We start from the raw sequence: 480 nt of genomic DNA on the forward strand, positions 1-480 counted from the left end.
GATGCCTAAATTCTCATCACATTTCGTACCAACCGAGGAGAACCTACCAAATGGTACTCCTACACCACAACATTTAACCGGTAATTTCATTGCCAAATCCGCATTTATACAATTAGTTGAGAGAAGTCAATTTGGAGGGATGCCTAGTGAAGACCCTCACTCACATATGGAGACTTTTTGTGACTATTGTGATGCGATTTCTTAAACCGGAGTTACTCAAGACCAAATCCGATGGGTCTTATTTCCTTTTTCTTTGATTGGTACCGCGAAACAATGGTTGAAAAGCCTAGACAAGGCTACTCTTAGTATTGATTCTTGGAACAAATTGGCACTTGCTTTCTACAAGAAATTCTATCCTCCGGAAAAGACTAACATGTTGAGAGCCCAAATCACCGGGTTCAAACAAAGGGATGAGGAATCTTTGTACGAAGCATGGGAGAGATTCAAGGACACTTGTCATTCTTATCCACACCATGGGCT

At 41.2% G+C, this 480-nt stretch overlaps 1 non-coding gene across 1 annotated transcript; it reads right to left on the reverse strand.

The window, feature by feature from the left end:
* Window positions 1-373: 373 nt before the first annotated feature.
* Window positions 374-480, reverse strand: LOC141640638 (small nucleolar RNA R71). The gene has a single exon (XR_012543098.1). It is a non-coding gene; the product is annotated as a small nucleolar RNA R71 (small nucleolar RNA).

Source organism: Silene latifolia, unplaced genomic scaffold (assembly GCF_048544455.1).
Source record: "Silene latifolia isolate original U9 population unplaced genomic scaffold, ASM4854445v1 scaffold_95, whole genome shotgun sequence".
Lineage (NCBI taxonomy): Eukaryota > Viridiplantae > Streptophyta > Magnoliopsida > Caryophyllales > Caryophyllaceae > Silene > Silene latifolia.